At 41.2% G+C, this 26334-nt stretch overlaps 1 protein-coding gene across 2 annotated transcripts in view; it reads right to left on the bottom strand.

Annotated features, from left to right (window-relative positions):
- The window catches only part of KCNH1 (potassium voltage-gated channel subfamily H member 1), a 370271-nt gene that overhangs the window by 145402 nt on the left and 198535 nt on the right, over nucleotides 1-26334 (bottom strand). The gene's annotated exons all lie outside the window — the stretch shown is intronic.

The raw sequence follows: 26334 nt of genomic DNA, 5'->3' as shown, positions 1-26334 counted from the left end.
TCCTCTCTGCTTGGTAGGGCAGAAGCTTTTCGTCTCACTCCTTCAGCCTGGAAGCCATCTCAGAAGGGGCTGCAGATTTCATTCCATTCACTGAAATGGCTTATATATAACAAAGAAAATCCATATCAGCAAATTATAGTTGCTGTATTCTTTAGACAAATCATTCAATGGGTGTTACATTTCAAAAAAAAAAGGTATGTATAAGTTGAATTTGAGGAAGTTAAATGATCTTAGAGATTCCTCTGGGTTTTTTTGTTTTTTGGAAAGAGCAAGAGAGCACAAGTGGGGGGTGGGGGAGGCAGCAGAGGGAGAGTGAGAAGCAGGCTGGATCCCAAGACTCCAGGATCATGACCTTAGTCAAAGGCAGATACTTAACCCACTGAGCCTCATTTCTGAGAGTCTTAATCATTTTTGCAGACTGTTCTTCAAAGAGCCAGCAGATTCCTAAACATCTTGGTTTTAAAGTTTCTCTTCTTACTCTAGATTGTTAATGATCTATAAACAATCCCTGGGAAGCACTAAGTGAGGGCTATTTTTAAGAATTTGGATAAATACACATACTCACAAAGACCTTTTCCAAAGTGAATAATCACCCTTCACAGAGCTGACAACTACTAACTATGTCGTGTTTATGAGTCCAATTTCTCAAGTGAAGCACAACCTCGCAATTATTTTACAGGACAGAAAGAATTCATTGCAAAGCCACCTTGCAGGGCTGACTTGGGAGCCCCTTGCCTCACCTCCTGATAACCTTCTGTACATGAATGGTAAAGCCTTCTGAGAACAGAAGAGGAGGAATGACTGATTATCTCCAAAAGAGCACCTAACAACTCATACCCAAAGAACCCCCTTCATTTCTTCTAATTATGGCATTCTTTACCACATTTCATGTACACAGATGCTTCTTGTGTGTGCTCGAGACAAATAAATGACTACATTTTCACATATAGGCACAAACAAGTTAGGGTCTCTTTCCTTTCTAAGCCTATCAGTAACCCCGAAAAATCTTCAGGACAGAATTCAGCCTCTTATTCCATAAGGCCAAGTAGTAATTTTAACACAGTTGGTAAGAACATGAAGGCCATGAAAGATACTCAGGTGTGCCAAACTCCATGAGTATAATTAAGTTTTAGCCAGAACCATAAATTGCATGAATTCAAGTGAAGCACTACCTCCTTAACACTTATCATTTCAAAGAAATCTTTTATCTAAATGATGATTACCTCTGACTTTGGATCTCTGGAGGCATTTACTGCTAGGTGCAAAACCATCTACCAGTCACTGATGAAGAATGGTATATAGGAACCTGAGAGGGGGTGTCTACACAGTTCAGTTGCTTAAGTGTCCGACTCTTGGTTTCGGCTCAGGTCATGATCTCAGAGTTGTGAGTTCAAACCCCATGCCAGGCTCCATGCTCAGCAGTGAGTCTGCTTAACATTCTCCCTCCTTCTCCCTCTGCCCCTCCCCCTAGCTTGCACTCTCTCTATATAAAATAAATAAATAAAATCTTAAAAAAAAAGAAAGAATAACAAGAAGTTGGGAGGTTAGGCAGAAGAATGTCCAAATCCCCTCTTTTTGGAAGACACTAGAGCCCAAAAAGTGGTGGAGCAATTAAGACCATAAAAACAAAACTACCAAGTACCTGTGAAAAGCCATATGTAACTTAAGAGAAACTGAGCCAAGTGAATAGTTAAAAGGAAAATGTTGATGTTCTTAAGTAGTGATTTTCACAGTCTCTTTATTTGGAGGCAGGAATCTGATGACAAAGAGCCCATGGACAAAGCATCAGGTCCCCAAAACTGGCTCTGGCTTCAACAAGAGCAGTTCCTTGTAAAAATGTGATTTCTATACTGGGCTTCCATGTAGACTTTTGTATTCAATAGGATAAAGAAATTTTGAAAGCCCATGAACTAAATGACCATCTCCCACAGAATTCATAGAACTATGAGAAGCCTTTTTTTTTTTTAAGATTTTATCTATTCATTCATGAGAGACACGGGGAGAGAGGCAGAGACATAGGCAGAGGGAGAAGCAGGCTCTCTGCAGGGAATCAGATATGGGACTCAATCCCAGGACCCCCCTGGGATTATGCCCTGAGCCAAAGGCAGATGCTCAACCACTGAGCCACCCAGGTGCCCCTCTCCCACAGAATTTATAGGGAAGAGTGCAGGGTTTCACTTCCAGTGTAGAGGGCAGGTGTGTATTTAGGAACATAGGTAATGGAACAACAAATGTGGTACCTTTATCATGATGAGCACGGAGTACTGAGGTATGGAATTGTTGAATCACTACATTGTACACCTGAACCTATATAACACTGTATGTTAACTATACTGGAATTAAAATGGAAAACTTAATTTAAAAAGAATAAAGGTTAAAAAAGAAAGAACGACAGATGCTGTTCTTGACTCTCATTATTGATGTTGAAGTCTCATCTATATCGAAGAGACGGCACAGAAGTTGTGTGACATTACTGAGAATAAACAATAAGCCTGCAAGGAAATTACCTTCAGTCCCAGAAGAAGGCTGATGCCCTCTGGCAGAGTCCAAGTGGAGTCAGAGAAAATTCTCATCTGCCAGTACTCTTCAATTTACTGTAGTGTAGCTGGGAGGAGGATGAGGCACCCTTTCTTTCCAAAAGTCCCTTCTTCCTACTACTTCTCAAAAAGGACTGTAGACTATAGCCATGCTAATCCTGAAGCACACGTACCAGGCACAGTACTTGGACAGAGAGAAGAAAGATGAGAAAGATACACTGCTGCCCCCGAGGAGCCGAGGTCTCAGAGGAGCGACAGTACATGACTCACAGTACAGAAAGACAAAGAAAGGGAGATACTACAAAGACAAGGGATGAAGACTTGGTGGTAACACAGACAGCCAGGTAGACATGCTGGCTGCTGAAAGCAACAAACAAATCAATTAAGTGTATCCTGGAGAGGCAGGAAAAGCTTGACTCACTGCCTGTGCCTGAAATCAGGACCCTCATCATTTCTTATCCAGACACTTCTAATAGCCTCCTAACTGGGTCTCCCTGCCTCCAAGCTCTACTTCATCTATTCTAGCCCATTTTCTACAACACCTGCTTAAAATCCTTCGATGACACCCAACCAACTGCAGAAGCTAACACTGCTTACCATGACCTATAGTGTTCTTTATGATTTAAATCTCATCCATCTCTCTGGCTTCTTTTCTTCTAAACCCAAGGTCACACAGAAGTTCTTGGAGGTCCCCAAAGACTCCATGCTCTCAAATATATCTGGGCTTTTGTATCTGATTAACTCCCATTCATTCCTAGAGACTCAGTCCCCCTACAAAGTTTTTCTAGATAGTCCCTAGGTTGGGATAGCCACCCATCCCTTGTGTCTCCAAAACACCCCATCCTTAGCCCTAGTAGAACATTTTTTTTAAGATTTTATTTATTCACGATAGACACAGAGAGAGAGGCAGAGACATAGGAAGAGGGAGAAGCAGGCTCCCTGTGGGGAGCCTGATGTGGGACTCGATCCCAGGATCCTGGGATCATAACCTCAGCTAAAGGCACATGCTCAACCACTAAGCCACCCAGGTAACACCCTAGTAGAGCATTTAATTATATCGCTTGCATTTGTCACTGTATTTTTATCTGTATAACTCCCTAAACTTAGATTGTGAATTCTTAAAGAACAGAAAGTTCTCTTTGTAACATCAAAGGTTACCTGGGTACCTGGAGCACAGTAGGGACTCAATGGATGCTTTCAGTTCACTAAGATATCGACCTAGAGCCCCATGACATAGGAAGGAAAACCAATGAAAGGAAAAGGAAAAAAGAGTTAAATTTTATTCCATCACTTCAGGCTGGGCAACCAGAATCAAGTCACTTAATTGCTCTAACACTCAGGATTCTCACATGACACTGATTAAGAGGCCACACAGGGTGATGGGAAGTTCAAGAATCTTGGAATCACTCATACCTAGAAAGAAATCCCTTGCCTTAGTCCTTGCCAACCAGGCGATTTGGGGAAAGTGATTAAGCCCCCTCAAATGCCTCAGTTTCCATGCCTGAAAACGAGGACAACATAGCATGTAATCAATACAGTTATTGAGAGGATTAAATGAGCTAGTGCCTGGAAAACATTTAGGAGAGCATCTTTCACGCCGTCAGCAATTAGTAAACGCCAAATGTTGTTGCTGTTATTGCTTTTGGAAAAGGCTTTGTAAAGAGCTAAACAAATGTCTGTGATCTTAAAAATAAAACAGCATTTTCAGAAGTCTTTTTAGGTTGACAGCAGGAAAAGTCCCTTGAAAGCTATAAGAGAATAACTTTATGTCAAATTAGACTCCAGTTTTAAAGTAATATTCTACTTAGCTTCATTTAGAAATACTCTAGTATCTTTTAAAACTCGGAAGATAGACTTCAAAGGAAATATTTTGTACTCATAGTGGAAGGAATTGCCTTGGCACTTGTAGGCTGGCTTCTCTCGTTCCTGGTCCAAATGAAGAATCTCTTGACAGCCTGTCTAAAGGAGGATCGACCTAGAATAAAGGAAAGGCCTCAGCACCCATGAATAAGCTAACCAGGGCTGGGAGCGAGAAGGGTGTGTGTGTGTGTGTGTGTGTGTGTGTGTGTACTGATGTTTTCTGAAAAGCTTCTCCAGGAAATATTTGAACACGTATCTATTTTTCTCAGTCTGCAACAACATGGGACATAGAATAACTGCATTGGGGCACTTTTCTTTCGGTCAAGGCAATGCACACACCTTAGCTAGTGGCTCTGGAGCTTTTCCTTCACAAAAAGCAGCTGAGATCAAAAACAAAAAAAATAAGAAACAAAATACCCAGCAGGTGTTCCAAGCTTTGAGTGACGTAAATGAAGGGGCAGGAAAAGAAAATATATTATAAAGGACAAGAGAAAAGAAAAGAAGGGAAAAAAACAATTCCGAACATTGAGAACTAAACCAGGCTGGGGCTGTTTCACACTACCGTTTGCATACATGCCCCAGGGAAGGCTGGAGGGATGCTAGAGGTAATGAGGCTCTCCCCTGTGCCCCATCAGGAAAGGACAAAATGGAAATGATAACATCATACCAGGTGGCTGGGGATGAGACATCGGGAAGAACTTGCTTCTAGCATTTTGCAAAGTCAAGTTTGGAGTCTTCTCCAGAGATGCCAAAGAGAAAGATAAGGCTCTGTTTTCAAGAGATACTGTAGAGGCCAGGGGACGGTCCTGGCCAATATCCAAAGTTTTCTGTGGAGCTATCATTTCAGACACAAAAGGCCCCTTAGGTCTCCTAAACTTACAGCAGCCTCCCTCCTACAGTTTAAATAACAAAACTCAAACAAATTACAAGCTCACCAAAACCATCAGGAGGAAAGATGCCATGGTTTACACCACTGGTAAGCAAGCTTCCCCTAATGAGGACAAACTTGTGGTTTTGAATCCTCTGTTGGCCTGTTACCTTTGTCCCCATAAATGGACCCCCGGCCAGCTCTCCTGCAAATGTGGGCCAGTAAATAAAAAGGAGTTCAGGCAAAACAATATGAGCATCTGCAAAAATCTGTCCTTGATACTTTTTTAAAGTAAAAAAAAAAAGATTCAAAATCTGGACCCCCCGAATGGTCCATTGGTCCAATGGGCCAACACATAGGACTACTTCCCTGTTCAGTACTACTTAAGTATCGAAGAGATTCATTGCTTATGCCTCATCCTCCTCCCAGCTATGCTCATCTCCACTACTTACTGCATGTCCGACTGCCCTCTTCTACGAGGGAGCCATGGTGCTTCGATGCCATTTTAACACTGTAACAGACCAGCCTCCAAGGTCCCCTGTAAGACCCAGAGACTAGATGTGCACAGCTGGTTTCTTCCAGCATAAAGCTTCTGGGATCCTCTGCACTGTAAAGAGAGCCACCAGGGAACAGGGAATGTAGTTTACTCCCCGCACAGTGAAGCTGACTTTTAGAATATGAGTCAGGCTGGGAAAAATAATAATAAATTGTGAGATGGTGACTTTTACTCCCCTATAAAGCTAGATCAAATTTTGATGTTCTTAAAACCACTGAAGAAACTTGCCTATTTCTTTCCACAACCTACTGTGACAACCTAACCAACCTTCTTGGGCATAGGGAAAAGGTAACAGGGCCATGAACATCCAGAATCTTGAATCTATGTTGGAACAGCAGCTGCTAACATGTTATACCCCAAGGCTTCTATGATGTCTTCTCTTATTTTAATGGGGGGGGGGAGCTGCCCACTAGTAGGCTTTTCTCCTATATGTATCAAGAGGCTTTTTTTCTAAGAACCAATGAATCTCCAAGTGCAAGCAACCCTAGTGGATTGTAAACACTACAATAATAAGCACCATGGAGTGGGGTGAGGTGGGGAGAGGTGCTTGGACAAGGATTTTCAAATCCCTATGCACACATTCTATTTGGGATTAAAAAAATATATGTGAGATGACACGATGCAAGAGAATCCTGCAAACTTCTGAAAATAGGGTTTAAATTGGATACACCATGAGCTCCTTCTTTAACAAATTTCTCCAAAGAACAAACTTCTCCCTGCTGAGTGTTCTAATTCCACTCACTGCAGGCTGGCTAGGGACACTGACCCAACATGTGCCTACTCAGTAAATCTAACATACTTGCAACTTTGGCTTTGTCCCCACCAGCTCTGGATTTCCCAATTGCTCCGTTAGCCAAAAATAGCGTGAAGGCACAAGAGCATGTTGCTTTCTCTCCTCCCTTGACCAGGGAGCTCACCTATAGAACACATAAGATCTTAATTATCTAGATGAGACGCTAAAGTATTCCTTGGAAATAATAATTCTCTACCACATTCCACCTTAGTAAAGCCCAAAATATAAAAAGTGTTATCTTAAAAAAAAAAAACTGAACTCATAGTTTAGAAACAAGAAGAGGAATTTTCTAGGTTGGCAGATGGACAAAGAACACAGATGGCGAGGGACTGAGCTAACAAATGGACATGATGAAAAATACCTTTTATACTCTAACCAAAGGTACAATGCTTTAATGAGGTGATTCTTCAGGGATGGTGGGGGAATTCAGACTCAACTAACACTTACTGAGTGGTTACTAAGGTGTGGGGTGCGGGGCTAGCACCTTTAATCAGGATATTTATTACTCACACCACCCTTGTGTGGTGTTACTATTTTCAGATTTCAGGTGACAAAATAGCTGGAGTAAGACAAGACAGAAAAACCCTCAGTAATAACTCTGATAGCTTGCAGGAACCCTAAGGAGCTGCTGTTTCCCAGCTGGGGATGACTGCCCCCCCACCCACATTCCCTCATTCATTATAGGTATTAACAAGTCAATAAGCGAGAGTTAAGGAGAAAGTGGTTTTTTCTCTAAAATGCCATAGTGAAACAAATAAGGAATGTAGCCTGCAAAATATTCAAAATCATCCAATATGGGCCTACATCTCACCAGACCTGAGAAGGTAGGAAGAGCTCTTGGAAGAAGAGAGAAAAAGGGATGATGTAACAGTGCATCAATTGTCTGGGGCAAAGCTCTTCTTCTCAGGCTGAATTAATGTACTTTCAAGAAACATGTGAGTGGCATTTCTAGACCACTGGACCATTCTGATAGACCATTACTGGTGCTAACAGTGTTCAGTGCTCCATGATGCTGAGCAATCACCTTCAGGAAATGGACCCCCTGAAGGATCCTGTTGTATAATTTATCAGGAAACCAACCACTAATATGCTTACCTCTTTAGAAGGTGGAAAGACCAAGCAAACCATTTGACAAATGTTTACACTCCTCCCATTCTTGCTGAACACTGATCTTTCTATTCTGTAACTCTTTTCCAGTAACTGTTATCAGCAAATATTGGGCTGGAATTCTTATGTCTCTGCAATAAAGTCTCCCAGCATCTGACATACCGGGGATGAATATCCTTAAGTGGATATTACTTGACCTCTATGTGTTCTTATCTTGGCCCACACTAGGGTAGTCCTGGGGAGGCCATGGCTAATTGAAAATAACCAAGTGATAGACATTGTTTGCCAGAGAATCGCAAGATCACATTCATTTACTACGTGTCTGTATGAAAAAGCACTGCATTAATAGTCACATTTACTATCAGGGATGGGAGGCAATTGTTTACTATCTGTAATCACATTTTGTTTTAGGAGCATGTTTACTACAGTATTACCTCTTTTATTCTTTTTTCTTTTTTCTTTTTAAGTAGCCCAAAGCAGGACTCAAACTCACAACTCTGGAATTAAGACCTGGGCTGAAATCGAGAGTTGGATGCCTAACTGACTGAGCCCCCCAAATGCTCCATATTTTATCCCCTTTTAAAAGGATAGACGTATTAAGGAGGCAGCTTGCCTCCCACCTCTACCTCACATCCTGCTTCAGAAACCATGACCTTGTCCACGTGAAGAGCAATTGACTCAGAGTAAGGAATGATAGGATTTGGTAGTTCAGTATGGCTTACTGTAAGTATATCATCTAGAAAACTGTTTTTCCAACAGGTAATGATTTAGTGATGAGAGACCACAAAGAAGGACTTCTGTTAAACCCATTTTTATCAACCCCTTCAGCAGCATCTGATGCCTTTAGGGATTTCCAGCAAGCCAAGTTGCAATTTCTTTTTTGCTTCGGGTGGCTTTTTGTTAAAATCAGCCTGCTGGACCAAGGGAAAAAACATTTTTCTGATAAACTAAGACAACGTATTTGAAAATTCCTAACCCTGTTCCTCGCATAAAATTGGTTTTGAAATACAAATTCCCTTCTTTCTCCCATATTTCACCTTGCACGTAGATTGTTGTCTTATTTACTTTGCTAATTAATAAAATAAATAGGAATGGAAAGACTTACAAAGCATGTGTGTGGGCTAGCAAATTTAGGCACTGGAGAACATGGAGAATGAGTTGAAAAGCCACTGGAGTTACCAGCATTGATTTTCCAAACTATGTCTCTACATGTTTGATTCAGCTCAGCAAACATTTATAAGCTTTTATATGCCAGTACTGTGCTAGGGAATATAAGGCTAAAAAACGTGGACTCTGCCTCATGTGCTCACAAAACCACAGGGAAGCAGCTTCCAGATGCACATTTGGAGGGATGCAGGGAAGAAAAATGAGTGAATGCCTACTCTCCAGGACAAGAGTTTAATTAATATAATTGAAGCATAATGAGACTAATTGTAGCATGTAAATATTGCCAATTAACCCACAAATGTCCAATTTTCCCACAAATTTAAAAATTACAGCCTTTTCCACTATGGAAGAAAGGCAGACAGTGTCGACAAGAAAGGCAAGTTTGGGGGCGCCTGGCTGGCTCAGTCAGTGGACCACGTGACTCTCAAAGTTGTAAGTCTGAGCCCCATATTGGGTATAGAGATTACTTAAAAAATAAAATCAAGAAAGAAAGAAAGAAGAAAGAAAGAGAGAAAGAAGAAAGAGAAAGAAAGAAAGAAAGAAAGAAGAAGAAAGAAAGAAAGAAAGAAAGAAAGAAAGAAAGAAAGAAAGAAAGTTCTTTCCCTATTTTTACAAGGGAAAGTCAAAAGATAAGCCTGCCCATCATAATCCCCCTATGAGATTGGTACTAGATTTCAAAGTAAAATGATGAAATCTCAACATTTATGAATAGCACTCAATCCAAAATCTAAAATGGCCTACTGTTCATGTCATGGCTAATGAGCAAATGTGAGCTACAGAAAAGCAGCACAATGAACATCTCCATTAAGTGGGGTCAAGGTACTCCCACTGCAAATCATAATCACTGATTAGAAATGAAGTTTCATTATGATCATTAGTGTCTATCAGGAAATTATAATATACTTACATTTAAATTTTATCTTTCAACATCTTCCATAGGGACCTAAATTATGTCAAGGTTCCATGCAAATAGTCTTGTAACCCATGAACCTACACCACCTTTTTCCACTTTTTTAGAAGTTTTTTAGCATCTGCCTGGTGATTAAGATGACCAGGAACAAAGCTAGATGGAAAGTAGCGATTCCTCAAGACCCAACAGTACAGGTCAAGGATGAAGAGTGGAAGAAGGAATAACAGGCTGGGCTGGACTCTGGGTGACAGCTGTCCATGAACAACAGTTACAACTGATGGGTAAACTCAACCTGAAGTACATTAGAAGTTGATATTGTTCACCTATGGTGTTTGAGAAATAGTGAGGCAGGAATGCCACAAAGTTATAGGTTCTTGGAAGGCAGAGGCCACATCTTAGGAATCTTAATACCTTTTACTCAGATTTAGCAAGGTACCTTTATAAATACTAGACATTCAATAAGTATCTGTTGAATTACATTACTCAATGCATGATTTCCCTGGCCTATTATTCTACAACTTAGAAGATGATTTAACATAGAGAATGTGGGACATAAATAATACAAATATTCCAAGGTTCATATCTCTTATTGGTTAGTTGGTCATATGGCTGCTTTCTCATGACCCTTGTAATAAATTCAGTTCAATATGACAAGCATTTGAGTTGAGCTCTGTCAAGACTCAATAGTCCATATTAACCACCCAGATCCTAGACCATTAATGCAAGAGTGATCTCCAGGCATTCCACCTATTAGTTAGCTCACGCTGCCAAAACAAACAAACAAACAAACAAACAAACAAACAAAAACAGATTGGATGGCTTAAACAACAGAAATTAATTTTCTCACAATTGTTGAAAAGTTGGAAAGTTGGAAATCTAAGTCCAGTAACCTCAGTTTTAGGAGAGATCTCTCTTCCCAGCTTTCAGATGGCTACCTTCTTGCTGTGTGCTTACACGACCTTTCCTTAGTGCATGTGTGTGGAGAGAGAGGACAAGAGATTGGCCTTTTTATAAGGCCACCAATCATATTATATAAGAACCCCATCCTTACAACTTCATTTAATCCCAATTACTTCCTGAAAGCCCAATCCCCAAATACAGTCACACTGGAGGTTAGGATTTCAACATGCAAATTTCAGAAGGATGCAATTAAGTCCATAGCATTCCATCTCCAAACCCCCCAAAATCCATGTCCTTCTTGCACACAAAATATATTACTTCATTCCCAAAGTCCCTAAAGTCTTAACTCATTCCAGCATCAATTCTAAAAGTCCTACCTAAGCCCAAAGTCTTGTCTAAACATCATGTAGGTGTAAGACTTGGCAAGATAAGTTAGTTTTTAGGTACACAAATAATCCTTTGCTTAAATACTCTGCCCCTAGGCCCAGTGGGATGGCAGCATCAACCTCATAGGTCTAGATGGGGTTTCCACTCCTCAGGCTTTTTTGTCAAGCCAGGGTCCTGCCACCATGGCTCTGTAGGGCAGTCCTACCCCCAAGGCTTCAGACAGAGGCTGTCTGGCCTGGGAAAATTCAGGTAGTGACCCTGATGATCTCCGCATTGCCTTTGGGGTAATTTTCCCTCTTCTTGAAGAATAGCATACCTTTGCTGTCAAATAGCTCTCTTGTCCTGTCAAATCCAAGAAGTCTGAAAGCCTTCCATCATTTTGCCCCCATTTCTGTTCCCATTGGTTCAAACTGGCAGTGTTTCCGTTCATATAATCCCATAAATTCTTTACTGAGTCATAGTCCAGCCACACCCTTGATGTTCTGCTTAGAACATACTAATCTCATTTTTTGCAATGTGAATAGGTCAAGCATTTTCCAAATTGTCAAGTTCTGATTCCTCTTAGCACAACAATTTATTCCTTAATTCATTTCTTTCCTTTCACATTTTACTATAAGCAGGTGGGAGGAACAAAGCAACTTCTTCCACACTTTGCTTAGAAATCTCAGCTAAACATCCAATGTCATTGCTTGGAAGTTCTAACTTCCGCAAAACACTAGAAAACAGTTCAGTCAAGTGTTGCCATATATGGCAAGGAATGCCTTTTCTCCAATTTCGAATAACCTGTTTCCCATTTCCATCTGAGACCTCACCAAAAAATGCCCTTAACATTAATATTTCTTTTTTTTAAGATACTATTTATTTATTCATGAGAGACACAGAGAGAGAGGCAGAGACACAGGCAGAGGGAGAAGCAGGTTCCTCAAGGGGAGTCTGATGTGGGATTTGATCCCAGGACCTTGGGATCACGCCCAGAGCCAAAGGCAGACACTCAACCCCTGAACCACCCAGGTGTCCCAACAGCCATATTTCTAAAAGCACCTCAAAACTCTTCCAGCCTCCATCTGGCTGCAAAACTACTTCCACATTTTCATTTATTTATTTTTATTTTTATTTTTTTTACTTCCACATTTTTAGGCTTTTGTTACAGCAACAGTCCATTCCCCAGTACCAAAGTCTGAATTGATCAGGGTTCTCAAGAGAAACAGAACCAACAGGAGGTAGAGATAAACAGTTTTATTATAAGGAATTAGCTCACACAATTATGGAGGCTAAGAAGTCCCAAGATCTGCAGTCAGCAAGCTGGAGAAGCTGGCAAGCTCAAGACCATGAAGCACCAATTTTTTCAGTTCTAGTCCAAAGGCAAAAAGAGATCAATGGGGGGAAAAAACGAAAGAAGAGAAGACCAGTGCCCCAGCTCAACAGTCAGAGAAGAAGCCCTGACTCATGCGAGAGTCAACCTTTTTGTTCTATTCAGGTCATTCACACTGAGGAGGGCAATCTGCTTTACACGGTCTACTGATTCAAAGGTTAACTTCATCCAAAATCACCCCCACAGACACACCTAGAATATTGTCTGACTAAATACATGGCCACTTCGGTAGCCAAGTCAAACTGATGCATACAATTGCACCATCACATCCACTTCCATGAATGCCATTAGAGCGCTAACATTCTTGGCCTCCTATAATAAGCCCCATAGCTAGAGTTGTTTTTGCAGTGATGGAAATTATTTTGCATTGAGCGGACAGGGCCATCTTTTCTGCCCCACCTATGAATAACAGCATACATCTGTGAGGTGGATGGCTAGGGTACAGTCCGTAGCCACATGGCATTTTTTTTCTCTATGGAAAGTTAATTAGGTCCTTATGAGGCCCAAGCATGAAATTCTGACTTTGCAATAAAATACTATGCTATAAGATACTGATTCCTTCATTGCATGTGCAAAGCATATTGCTAAGTGTTACAGAGATTACAAAGATACGCAGTTTAGAGTTTCAAACTTAAAGAACTTAGAGTTTGCACACAGGTAATTACAATTCAAGGCAAAGGGAAATTAAGAGAAAAAAAATGTTTAAGTAGCATGTTAAAAGGGAATGCAAGATTACTTCCAAATGTAAGGATACCAACTGCTTCTTCAGAGATGTGGACAGCTCCCACCTTGTTTTATATATAAACATACCTATACATGTGTATTGTGTGTGTGTATTATGTGCACACATTAAAATACACTTATACTTGGGGGCACCTGGGTGGCTCAGTGGTTGAACATCTGCCTTTGGCCCAGGGTGTGATCCTGGGGTCCTGGGATCGAGTCCCACATCAGGCTCCTGCAGGGAGCCTGCTTCTCCCTCTGCCTATGTCTCTCTCTCTCTCTCTCTCTCTCTCTCTCTCTCCCTCCCTCTCTCTGTGTGTCTCTCATGAATAAATAAGTAAAATCTTTTTTAAAAAATACACTTATACTTGTACAGACTTCTAGAAACATTCTATCACATGGATACAGTTCAGAATTAAAATATAATAGAATTAGAAATAATATGGCACCTGCTGAAAGTTTGACAATTCCATTTAGGTGAAGAATTTCTGAGGATTTATTCTGATCACCATTGCCTCCCTGGAAGATTTGAGCTAGAACAGTTCCTCAAACCATGGTTTTAAGTCATGAGTCCTTTGATCAGGCAACATTTTAGATGGAAGTTCAATATGTAAAACAGGTAGAGAATGGCTGATTGGATGGGAAGGAAAAGTAGCTCCTCCTGCCCTGCACCTTCCCTCCAACTGCCAAAGACCCTTGGGCAAAATGTACCCCAAGATGGAAACCCCCTGAGATGATCCCCAAGTCCTTTCCTGCTGTCACTGTCTGTGATTCAAGTGTTAGTCTCTGTGGAACAGGGGTGGTCTAGAGAGAAGAGCATGCGGTCTGAGACCTGGAGTCCTCCCTGGGAGTATTCTTTCATAGGTGACGAAGGAAGCCAAACACATGTGGAAGAAGGAAAGCAAACTATTTGTTGAAGTGCCCTTCCAATGAAGAAGGGCTTTCAGAAAAGGAAGAAAAGTCAAGGAAGACCATTAGCGGCAAGGGGGCAAAGCAAATCATTAATTTTTATCTAAAAGCATTTGGATCGGTGTTAATGCAGAACCCAGAGATAAAGTGCTGAATTCAAAGTAGGATCTAGAGATGGGCAGGCATCTCGCCTCTCCTTACAGCTCTGCTAGCTCGGCCCTGGCAAAGCAAGGACTCCTGAGGGATTTGAGGGCACCAGCTCGGGCCTGACGCAGCAGCCCCAACAGCAAGCCAAGAGGCAGAACAATGCCACTCTAATATCAGTGATTTACAATGAGTCAAACCACAACAACAGCCTTTCATGGAAGGAAAGAGAAAATGGGCTCTGCTTGTCAGCATCAAAAGCCCACTTTCCAGAAGTTGTTTCGGAGGTCTCTTCCATCTCCATAGAGAGCACTGGCCTCCAATAGCCACATCCCTAGTGTCTCTCCTTTCATGTACAAAGAGGTCATTTCAGACCAGGAAGAGAGAGGCAGCTCCCTGCCTCCAAAACCTACCAAATCAACCCTCTTACTCACATAAAGGGCTGTTCAAAACCAGTCTTCCTGGCCTCTGCATTCCCATAAGACAAAGCCAGTGCTGTCTGCTCTGGGACACAGAAAAAGGACTCAATCCAGACCTCTCTCTGGTCACAGCGCTGCCCAGCATTTGGACAGTTGTGACTCTTGGAGCCTAAGCAGTTCCCAATTAACAGAAGACAGACACTCTGTCTTCGCAGTCTGATGTACCCAGGTACTTTGTCCAGTACTTTCTCTAATCCTGAACTATGATATAGCTGTAAAGGCTAAAAGAGTCTGTTTCTGTCAGCACAACAGTGATGCAAGAAAGCTACATTTCTAAATAAACTTCACACTGAACTGTAAAGTGAGGTCAGTGCTGGATTTGAGAATAAGGAACCAGAAGAGAATCCTAGCTCTGATACTTACCAGGTGGGTGACTTTGAACAATCCCATCACCTCCCTGCCCTTCAGCTGCATCAACTGGGGATTATAATATCTACTCCCGAATCAGTAAATATTTATTGAGTGCCTGCCTGCTATGTGCCAGGAAGCATGCTAAATGCTAAGGATGTCCTGGTGAACAAACTTGGCCCTTGCCCTCACACCGCTTAAGGACAAGTGGGGGAGAAAGAAACTAAATCAGTAAACAAACAAATATATAATTACAAATTTGAAGTGTTCAAAGAATAAAAACAGTGTGTTTAGGAGGAAACCAAGATGGGATTGGGGTGTGGGGGGTGGACTTTCTTCCAGCTGGGGAGTAAGAAAGCATCTCTAAGGGGAGGCATGTATGAGGAATAAGGAAAAGCCAGCCCAGGAAAATAGAGAAGGGGGATTCCAGGCCAAAGGAATACCACAGCCAAAGGCCCAAAGGGAAAGAAGGGCTCAGCATGCTGGAGAATTCAAAAGGCTCAGGTGTTTGGAGCTGGGACCATGGGGAGCAAGAGGAGACTGTGAGACAGAGTGGGAGAATAGTCTGCCAAGGGAGGTATTGCACTGAGCACACAGTAGGCCCTCAATTAACAGGGGCTCCATACAAATGCTTTGTTTGGCTGGTAGAGTCCATTTTATTTATTTATTTTTTTAATAATAGTAAATTTATTTTTTATTGGTGTTCAATTTGCCAACATACAGAATAACACCCACTGCTCATCCCGTCAAGTGCCCCCCTCAGTGCCCGTCATCCATTTTAATTTAGAAGCGAAGTGATTGATAAGCCCCCTTCTATTTCGATGATTCAGGTCCACAAATTGCTAAGGAAAGAAAGAAAATCTACAAGAGTCCCTTATCCTTTGTGAACCACAAAATTAACAGAACCCTTGCGGAAAGGGAATTCTAACCTTAGCATCCTCATCTACTGTCTCATCCCAAAGGAAGGCCGCACTATTTAAATGTAATTCAGGCAAACATGCTCAGCCCAGGAGAGGCAACAAATGCTTCCACAGCTACAAACATCCGGCAAGGTCAACATCATTTTATGGTTCCCTTTCTTTCATAAATAAACATTAGCCTCACCTATCAAGGAAAAAAAATGCTGGAATTTCTTAGGTGTCCCATGAAAAAGACCCACACAGTCCAAAGCAATTTAGAACATCCTGGGCACAACTATACCACTTGTTTACACTTAAAAAAAAATTAGGTTTCACAACCACATCTCATGTGAGTGATGTGTCCTCTTCTGGGAATCTGTGTCTTCTCTTCTTTCTCTGGTTCCAACATATCCATCATTCAGTGGCTCTCCAAGTGCCCATCAGGCATGAATACAGGGCAACTGAAAGGGCAGGATCAAGCACCACTAAGATGTTTCTTTGGCCAGAGAAATTGGCCAAAATGTCACTCAGTTACAATACAAAGTTTGGAGTGAAACAGAGATGGATGCAACCCCTGGCTCTGCTGCCCACTGGCCACATGAACTTTTGTCCCTTTCTGAGCCAGTTTCCTTTTCTGCCAGACAGGGACAACATGCAGCTGGCAGGGCCTCTGTGGTCTAAAAGAGATCACAACTAAAGAAAGGCCCTTGGGCAGCCCGGGTAGCTCGGTGGTTTAGCACCGCCTTCAGCCCAGGGCCAGATCCTGGAGCCCCAGGATTGAGTCCCACGTCAGTCTCCTTACATGGAGCCTGCTTCTCCCTCTGCCTGTGTCTCTGCCTCTCTCTCTCTCTCTCTGTGTGTGTGTGTGTGTGCGTGTCTCATGAATAAATAAATAAATAAAATCTTTTAAAAAATAAAATAAAAGAAAGAAAGAAAAGCCCTAGCTTGGTGTATGGTGCCTAGTAGGCACAAAATACAAAATGCAGGTTTGGAAGGGGGTCCAAGTATGGGATGCGGCAAAGCCCTCACTGGCAGGACTGCTCCCCAGAGGCCTGGCCACAGAGACAGATGATGAACAGAAAGAGGTAGAGCTCACCATGAGAGACCTACTCCATTGAGCCCACGAGTGTCAGAAATCCTCCAATGGACCCCAAATCCCCCAGGGCACTCTGTTCCACAGGAGTCTACAGTAGAACAAGAGGACCAGGGGCTCCTGGGTGGGCAAGGGCACCAAGGGACCAGGGCATCCCAGAGAGCCCAGACTCACCCTAACCGGGAAGAACTACACCAAGAAGTATTCACGCTTAAGAGCTTAAAATTTGCCACTGCCCTAGCCCCGCATTAAAGAAACACAATTTGGGAGAGATTTCTTGGTTTTTTTCCAGATGAACCCACTCTTTGTTTTTCCTGTCTTTCTGATCAATACCTTTGTCAAATTCTGTCTACAGACCCAATCATCCTGGTTAAGGTCAGCCCAGCTGTCTTTTGCCTCTTGTGAATTCCTTGTCTAGCATTTCAATTCTTTTACTAGGTCACTGACGAATTGGAATCAGGCAACAGTTTGATATCCGTAGAAATAAAAGGGCCTGTCAAGTTAAAAAATTAGACTAAAGTCTTATCTATTGATATAATGTATTTGACATTATTGATGTTTTATCATATGGATAAAATAACCAAAGATCAATGCCATTCCGAAAACATGTTGCCTCTCATTTTTATGACTGTATGTGAAGTAGGAAAAAAATCGGCAAATGATCAATTATTAGAAGAGAGGAGCCTTTACGTCTAGAATCTGTGCATTAATTTAAAATCCACAAATCTTATTTTATACGATATTATAATGGAATCTCCTCCTAATCTCAATTTATTATCAAGTCATAATGAGAATGGTTTTACTTCATTTCACAGAATAACAAGAATAGAAGAAGGATCCCTGCCATTTAAAAATGAAGAAATCAAGGCTCAGAGAACAATTTGCCTCAGATAATTCATCCTGTCCAAGAGGAGGGAAGAATGGTCAGTGCCAGATTCCACAACAGTCAAAAGCAATGAAAAGGAAAGAGACCTAGACAATTCACAACCACTGCAGATTGAAAAGGAATACGGTAGAGCTTACGTCAGAGAGGCCTGGAGACCAGGCTGCCAACTGGTAGCTGTCCACCAGTCACAACCGGTGACAGCTGAGTACATCATCCACCTGCAGCTGGCCCATCAAGATGCACGATGCAACTCACATCAGCCTAAACAAGTATGAGCACGGGGAGTCAAGCAATTGTCCTTAGCTGTGGCTTTAATATCATGATAACCCCTAGGAGATTTTTAGCTGGTGCTAAAAATGCCTGGGGCTCACCCCTCAACTTTGCAATTCTTTCTCTCGAAAAGGCTGCCCACCTTATTCATTCTGACCTGACGCTGCCTGGATACAAATGTCTAGTGATGAAGGACAAAGGTAAAAGGACCAATGTGGGGAAGTTCTGGAGGTCTCCTCTCCAGAGCATCATCTAAAACTTTATCCACCTCAAACTGGTCCATGGCCCAGGCCAGTGACAGCACCAGCCACGGGCAAAGGCACCCCCTGAGCCAGAGGCAGGAACCAGAGTAAAGAAGGATAGAAATTACAGCAGAGTGACAGACTCTGAATTTCTCACATGATGTTTGAAACAAAGATTTTAAAAGAAAAGAAATGTGAACTCACTCTTTCTCAAACCTCTCACTATCTCTTGTGAGCTTCTAAGCGGAGTCCATTTCCCCCCAAAATAATACCTCCCCTGTGGTGGTCAATGGCTCCATCAAAGGTGTGAACACTGAGGCCATGGCTACAGGCAGCACCTGGGGAGAAGAAGCAAGCCCAGATTCTGAAAATCTGCCGATTTTTAAGGATATGACCTTGACCATATTCTCCCTTGTTAGATTTGACCACATTCTCCCTCTTTAGAAACTAAACATAAGACACAGAGCAGGTAAAAGTATCAAGAATATTGTTTAGCCAGAAAGCTGAAAGCTGCTCCATTAGCACCATGGAGAGCAAGTCTAGTCTCAGTGAACTCTGTGGGATATTCAGGGTCCCCAGCCCTCCCCACCTACCTGCTGCTCTTTTATAACAGAACCTCAGGACTCAGCGGGGAATGCTGGCAATGCTTTCACATATGGTCTAAGGGGCTGGGCTCTGCTGTAATCTACTTTTCCCCTTGGCACTTTCTCCCTCCATGATTCATTCCACCTGCCAGTACTTGAACTGTAGTTAGATAGCTCATTTATTTTCAAAGAATAAGTTCACAGGCTTTTAAAAAAAAAATCAAGCAATTCACTTACTCTTGACTGCCATTTGGTTGGCAGGTGATCTCATGCTCCAGGCAACGGTGCTAATGTTCTGAAGGCATCCTTTTACCCTTCTCATCAAGACCCTTTCAAATCTTCCTCCTTACTGAATCTTGAGTTCTCAACTGAGCTTTGTTATAGAGCAAGAGTTCCAAACCCTTTGGGGGGAGCTACCATCTAAAAACCCTATTTTTCATATTTAGCTAGAATCAAAATTTCTCATTGAACTCATTCTTCACATGAGTACCAGCCACTCTTGAGAGAGACTAGCTGTGAGGAGTGTTTCGTGTACCTTTCACAAACCGAGCCCAAATGGAGTGACCCCATCCTTATTTCTCTAGGAGAACCAGAAACACCCTCTCTAAGGAACTTAATGCCCGTTGCTTCTTTGGTCTTTGGATGCGTATTCAGAGAAGAACCATGCTGCCTGCCCATCCTCCATCCCAGACCTGCTTTCCCCACTGACCTCTGCAGAGGCCGACTTTAGGGATGTGAGGTGATGAGAAAAACCCAAGCAGGAGGAAACATCCTGGACACAGGAAAAGATTTGCCTGGCCTCTTCCTGCTTCCCCAATTCTGCCAGCCATCTGGACCAGTCATCCTCTTGCTGAATCACTACAGGATTCTAACTTCTCTCTGTTAAAGACCCTTCAGCCAACCCCCTGCTAGAACTTCCCACAAAGAGAAACTGCCCTTTGGCATTGTTCTCACCCAGGGAAGCACATCAGAATCCTGGGTAGGTCATGCCTGGTGTTCACTCTGGAGATGCTCACCCAGTACATCTAAAAATGAAGGTCTTAAGTCTAAACTATGCATCAAAGATAATTTGGATGTACCCTCAGTTGAGAAACCCTGGCTTAGAGCCTGTACTACTTTGCTACGGCTGCCATAACAAAGTACCACAGACTGGGTGGTCTAAGCAACAAACACTTATTTCTTCACAGGCCTAGAGGTCACACTCTGAGATTAAGGTGCCAGCAGCGTTGTCCCTTCTGAAGCCTCTTTCCTTGGCTTGTAGATGGATCAACATGTGTCTCCCCATGGTTGTCCCTCTGTGTGGGTGTCCTAATTCCTCTGTGAGGAAACCTGTCATAATAGATTAGGGCCCATCTGAACGACCTCACTTTAATTCATTACCTCCTTAAAGACTTGGTCTCCAAATATAGTCACATTCTGAAATACTAGGTGTTGGGATTCAACATATGACTTTTAAGGAGACACAATTCAGCCAGTAACAGAGGCTTCTATTCAAAGTATGGTTCACAGGCCAGGAGCAGCAGCATCACCTGGGAGCACTCTAAAAATGTAGAGCCAGGAACTTCATGCCAAACCTACCGTATTAGAATCTGCATGTCAACAAGATCCCCAGGTGATCTGTACATAACGTTAACATCTGAGAAACACTGGTTTACAGCACATTTGATCAATAGGTAACTATTCATACCAATACCTATGTTTAATACTGTTTGCAATGAAAGGCTTTACTTCTAGTAAAAGAATTTCTAGCATGTAGAAGCAGAAAAGAGGAACAAATGAGGGGCCTGAGGCCTTATGAGCAGTCCAGAAATCACACCATGAGGATGGATGCCTTTTTCGTTTATGCGTGAGGCCAGACCTTTGGATGAAATCAAGCCAGACTTCCCAGAGCATTGAGCCTCAGATCAAGAAGGTTTGCCTGGATATTTTCAATAGAGAGAGGACTGATGGGTGTTCCTTCATGCTTTATTCAAAACAAACATCCATGAGCACTCATTTATGTGACAGTTACTGTGCTAGGCATTGGGCACACAAATAGAAATAAGACCTACTCCCTGCTCTTGTGGGAAGTGCAACATTAAACCCTCAGGTAACATGGAAGAGAGGTCCTTATCGCAACCTGGGGAGGCTTCTGTTCACTGCTGTTTGGCCAAAACTCAAAAACATATAACCTGATAGGAGTATCTCCTTCCTCCACAGGGATTCACTGGAGCCAATGGGCAAGAAAACCCAATGCTAACTGGAATCTGTCCTGTCCTGGTAGGTGGGAGAAGGAACTTCCAGGGCATGCGTGTTGCATTATCCTGTGCAGACTTGAGTTGGAGGAGTCACAAAGGGAGCAGCCAGTATTACTTATTTCCTACAAATGTAAAAAGTGGCCAAGAGAACTTTCTTGAATCCATGAAACTTCTAAGGAAAGTTCTAAGTTTGGAAAGGAAACTTCTAAGTTTGGATCTGCCAAGGGACAGAGAAGCCTGGTCTGATTTATGTGTTGAGCCTATCAGTGCATCCACTGAGCACATGCTTTTTACCTAGCAGAGCCCTGGGCATATACTCTCCTCCTGCAGGGCTGTATGTGCCAGGTCCAGACCAAGTACTTTCATATGGCAGCTCACTAATTTAGTCTTCACAATAATACCGTAAGGTAGTTTATTATTCCATTTTGTACCCAAAACCAAACTCAAAGATTTCGGACCACTTTCCCAAGGTCATGAAGTTTTTTGTTTTTTGAGTTTTTTTTTTTTTTTTAAGATTTTACTTATTTATTTGAGAGTGAGAGAGAGAGAGAGAAAGAGAGCACAAGCAGGGGGGGAGGAGCAGAGGGAGAGGGAGAATCAGACTTCCCCCTGAGAAGGGAGCCCAATGGTGGGTTCAATCCCAGGACCCCAGGATCATGACCTGAGCCAAAGCAGACGCTTAATGGACTGAGCCACCCAGGTACCCTGGTCATGCAGTTTTGAAGCACAGAAACATCATCAAGTCCAGATCTAAATCTGTTAACAACTTACTCAAACTCAAAGCTGCTAATCTTTCCAGGATGTTGTGCTGCAAACAAAATGATCTTGGGTTCTAGGGTGGTGGGAACAAAGTTGTTTTTTTTTTAAAAAAAAGGCACCCTTTAATCACCAAAAATTGTTCCTTTGATGCCTAAATGTTTACAGCATACACACAATGCCATAGTTAAGCCTTGTAACCTGTAAAGGCTATTTCTCTTGCTGATAAATGCATTTTATGTAATAAAGGAAGATTTGGAAAAATGGTATATCTCCAGATGGGCTAGAAGCTACGTGTGTGGGCTGCCCTGCTGGTCCCTCCCGGGTCCCCTCCACCCCCATCACATTTTCCAGAGTGGGAAAAGAAAGGCACAGCTCAAAATCTATTTTTCAAAGTGGAGCAAGGCCCCTCTCTTACTTTTCCCCAAACCCTTAAAATAGATACTTTTTGTTTTGAAATTTAATCTAGATTGTGGGGCAAAGCACAACCAAATGAGAAGAAGGAATTCCCATTTTGATCCTCATTGTTATTCTCCCTCTCAGGCAGCTGACGGATGGATAGGCTAAATATCCATCAAAAAGTATAAAGGCCAACTTTAGTTTTTTTTTAAATGCATTTATACCAATAAAATTCAATGGGGGAAAGAACTGTATTTTCAACAAACAGTGCTAAGACTACTAGATATCCACATACAAAAGAATGAAGTTAAACCCTTTCCTCACACCACATACAAAAATCACTCAAAATGGATCAGAGACCTAATTACAAGAGCTAAAAAATATATATAGGAGTATACCTTCATGGTATTGGGTTAGGCAAAGCCTTTTTATTTATGCCTAATTAAGCACAAGAAGTAAATTGGCTTATATGGGGAAAAAAAACTTTTGTGCTGCAAAAGATACCATCAAACAAGTGAAAGCACAACCACAGAACAGAAGAAAACATTTGCAAATTATATATCTGATAAGGGATGTGTATCCAGACTATTAGGAGCTCTTAAACCTCAATAATAAAAAGACAACTTAATTATAAAACAAGCAAAGGAAATGTATAGACATTTCTCTGAAGAAGATATACAGTCAACAAGCACATGAAACGTTGCTCAACATCACTGGTCATTAGAGAAATGCAATTCAAAACCACGATGAGATATACCACTTCACACCACAAGGTGATAACCAAAAAGACACTTGTCTTTTGGTGTTGATATGGAAACACTGGAACCCTTGTAAACTGCCGGTAGGAATATAAAATGGTGCAAATGCTTCGGGAAACAGATTGGCAGTTTCTCAAAATGTTAAAATATAGAGTTCTCACAGGACCAAGCAATTTCACTCCTAGGTAGATACCCAAGAGCAATGGAAACATGTCCATTCAAAAACTTGTACATGAATGTTCCTAGCATTATTCTGAAGAGCCAAAAAAATAGAAACAACTTGTATGTCCATCCAATAATAAACAGATAAATAAGATATGGCCTACCCACACAATGGAATATTATTCAGCAGTAAAAAAAGGTGAAGTACTGATATGCTACAATATACATGAACTTTGGGAATATTATTCTAAGTGACACAAGTCAGAAAAACCACATATTGTATGATTTATTTAATTTTTTTGTATGATTTAATTTACACAGTGTCCAGAACAGGCAAATCTATATATATATATATATAGAGAGAGAGAGAGAGAAAGTGTATTATCAGCAGTACCATTAATCTACGTAGGGCTAAGGGATGTGGGGACAAACAGGAAGTGACTGCAAATTGGTCTGGGGTTTCTTTTTGAGATTACGAAAATGTTCTAAAATTGACAGTGGAGATGGTTTCACATCTTAGGGAATATACTAAAAACCCTGGAACAGTAAAATTTAAATGTGTGAGTTGTATATATGTGAATTCTATTTCAATAAAGTATATATACCTACACGTACATCTCTGCATATACATCATACACATACATATACGTGCATATGTATAAAAGTTTCATAGAAAACCTAGGTAATGTCAAGAAAGAAATGAACCACTTACAGGTGCTCTGCCTCAGGCTGGCATTTGAGGTTGTGTGGCAGAGGTAAACTGAAAAGCAACCAGATGATGCTAATTTTTTAAAAACAACTTTATCAAGGTATAATTTATGTGTGACAAAATGTTCCTGCTTGAAGTTTACAGCTTGATGAGTTTTGACAAATGTAACCACCAACACAATCAGGATACAGAACATTTTAATTACCCCAAAAAGTTCCCTGGAACATCTTTATCTATGCCCCAGTGCCCAGCCCCATGCAACTGGTTATCTGTGTTAACTTCATTGTAAGTTAGTTTTTGCCTTTTCTATCACTTCATATAAATTAAATCACACAATGTGTATGATTTTGGATCTGGCTTTAAAAAAAAAACTCAGTCTAATATATTTGATCTTCACCCACAGTATTATATGTATCTCTAGTTCATTGCTTTTCTATTGTTGATAGTATCACACATCATATGAAGATACTACATTTTGTTTATACGTTCATCTGCTTATGAACATTTGGGATTTTCCTAACTTGATTTATTCTAAACATTAATGTATAAGTTTTTGGTGGGACATATGTTCTCATCACTCTTTGGTAAATGCACAGAAGTGGAAACACTGTGTCTTACTCTAAGTGCGTACTGAACTTTATAAGAAACTGCCAAACCGATTTCCAAAATGTTAATACCATTTTTGCACACCCACTAGCAGGGCTGAAGCCTTCTTAATTTTAGCCTAGTGGGTACCTCATTGTGGTTTGAAATTGCATTTCCTTGATGACTAATTAAATCGAGCATCTTTTCGTGTGCTTTCTGTCCACTTGGATATCTGCTTTTGTGAAGCTTCTGTCTGAATCTCTTGCCTATTTAAAAAACTGAATTGATTTTTTTTTTATTACTGAGTTGTATGAGTTCTTTATAAATTCTGGATTCAAATCCTTTATCAGATTTTTATCCTAGTCTGTGGCTAGAAATTTCATTTTCTTAATGGTGTCTTTTTTAATGGTGTTTTTGATGAAGTCCCATGTATCCATTTGTTTCTTTTATGTTTCAAACTTTGTGTCCTAAGAAATCTTTGCCTACCGGAAGGCTGCAAAAATGTTGATTTCTAGACATTTTACTTTTTATCTATTTCAAGTTAATTTTTGTGCCTGGTGTGAAGCACTGGTTGAAGTTCATTTTCGAATATAAATAAGTTTTCTAGCACCATTTGTTGAAGAGACTATTTCCCCATTGAAATACTCTTAGCACCTTTCCCACCAACAAGGATTCTTCCTGCTCCCCTTTCTATAGCCACACCCACTTCCTTCACACTCTCCTCCCATCCTCCCTCCCTTAAGCACTGGCAACCACTGGTCTATTCTCCATTTCTATAATTTTGTCATTTCAGGAATGCTACATAAATAGAGTCATATAAAGTACACGCCCTCTTGAGGTTGGCTTTTTATTCTTTTGTATTTATCTACACATGATGCTCCTCTTTCATTTGTGTAGATCTAAGTTTCAGTGATATTATCCACCTTGCATTTCAGATCTGCCAGTGAAAACTTCTGGCAATTTTTGTTTCCTTGAAAAAGATTTCTTTAAAAGCAATCACTTATAACCATTTTTATAGTCATCGCAACACGAATGATTCTCTTTTTTAAAAAAGATTTTATTTATTTATTCATGAGAGACACGGGGTGGAGGGGGGGGGCAGAGACATAGGCAGAGGAAGAAGCAGGCTCCATGCAGGGAGCACTGGAGTGGGACTCGATCCTGGGTTTCCAGGACCATGCCCTGGGCTGAAGGTGGCGCTAAACTGCTGAGTCACCAGTTGCACTTGCTGAAAAAGTTTTTATTTCATATTTATTTTTGAAGGATATCTTTACTGTATATAGAGCCCAAGATGAATAGCTTATTTTGTTGTTGGTATTGTTTCAACACAGGTACCATTTCATCTGCTTCTGGCTCAAAAGTTTCTGACAAGAAGCATGTGGTCACTGTTATCTTCGTTCCTCCATACGTAATGCATCTCTGTCTGTATGCAAGATTTTTCCAGACATTCTGAAAATTTCTCCTTATAAATTGTTTTCAGTAATTTGATCTGAATTCTATTGGTGTGCTTTTCTTTTGTGTTTATCCGGCTTGGGGATTGTTGAGCTGCTTGGCTATGTGAGTTTATAATTTTCATAAAATTATAAAAGTTTTTTTATAGAAAGAAAGCTTTTAGCTTTGATTCCTTTTTTTTAACCTTCCTCCTTTCTGGGACTCCAATCACATGCATATTACAGCTGTTTTAAAGGCCTGTG

This window comes from Nyctereutes procyonoides, unplaced genomic scaffold (genome assembly GCF_905146905.1).
Source record: "Nyctereutes procyonoides isolate TBG_1078 unplaced genomic scaffold, NYPRO_anot_genome, whole genome shotgun sequence".
NCBI lineage: Eukaryota > Metazoa > Chordata > Mammalia > Carnivora > Canidae > Nyctereutes > Nyctereutes procyonoides.
The sequence above is the reverse complement of the archived record's forward strand: the minus strand, read 5'-3'. Positions and strand labels throughout refer to the sequence as shown.